Source organism: Sinocyclocheilus grahami, unplaced genomic scaffold, assembly GCF_001515645.1.
Source record: "Sinocyclocheilus grahami isolate Dianchi unplaced genomic scaffold, SAMN03320097.WGS_v1.1 scaffold5899.1, whole genome shotgun sequence".
In the NCBI taxonomy this organism is placed as follows: domain Eukaryota; kingdom Metazoa; phylum Chordata; class Actinopteri; order Cypriniformes; family Cyprinidae; genus Sinocyclocheilus; species Sinocyclocheilus grahami.
Window position 1 is genome coordinate 11,078 of NW_015510467.1, and position 999 is coordinate 12,076.

Below are 999 nucleotides of genomic sequence, written 5' to 3' on the forward strand. Positions count from 1 at the left end.
AAACAGAGAGAAGACATTTTTACTGTGTTTATTCATTTCTTTTACCGCATCTGTAAAAGCTCATAAACACACATCCTGAGTGTCATACCACTCAATATACAAAATATGTTATTCATTATTTTGTAATAAATATCAAATTCATATGGTAAAAAAAAGCAAAAATAGTAGGACTAATTCGTAGAGTTTATGTATTCAAATCACTGTGTTAGTAAAAATTATCATTAAATATCATCTGTGATCATGTTAACATCAGCTTGTCATTGTGATGTCACAAAACTTAATTTTTCCTTAAGGACCAGATTTAACATGCAGTCACGTTTACAAAATTTAGCTGATATTTTGCTGACAAAAAGGCCCATTGTCAGTAGTGTAGCACAACTCGCGCAGAAATCACTTTCAAATCAAGCAGCTTTCCGTTGGTCAACCCTGGCTAGCCATAAATATACGTATTAATAATATGTGCAACCATCTTGAACCAGTCACGAAATCTGTGTGGGAAAAACTTCACGTAAAACGTAATTCCAGATTACATGGATTACTATTGAAACAATCGAATTTTCACAGTTGAAATCCACTCAACAATGGTAAAAGTGACCGCATCTTTAATCTGTGGCTTTCAGTGCAAAATTAAACTTTTAAGGCGACGTTGTCTTTAGGAAAATATCAAAAGAAATATTCAAGTTAGTGGTTACCACAGAAAACAATAATATCAACTTGTCTGACAGTTTACCCTGATAAAAATGCTTTTACAATGGAAGTCTATGGGGCAACAGCCATATTTGCACTATAGACTTACATGTAGGTTATGACTGAAAGAAATCAACAGTTTGCTGTAGATACTGTCAAAAGAGCATAAAGGTGCAATGTGTAATGTTAAAGCACTGAGTGAACCAGTAGTGTTTATGGCAGGACTGTCTGAGCAACAGAGCAGAGATGGTGTAATTTAGTACGCCAAAACAGGAAGTTAGCATCACCCTGCTAAGCTGATAAAAACCCAGT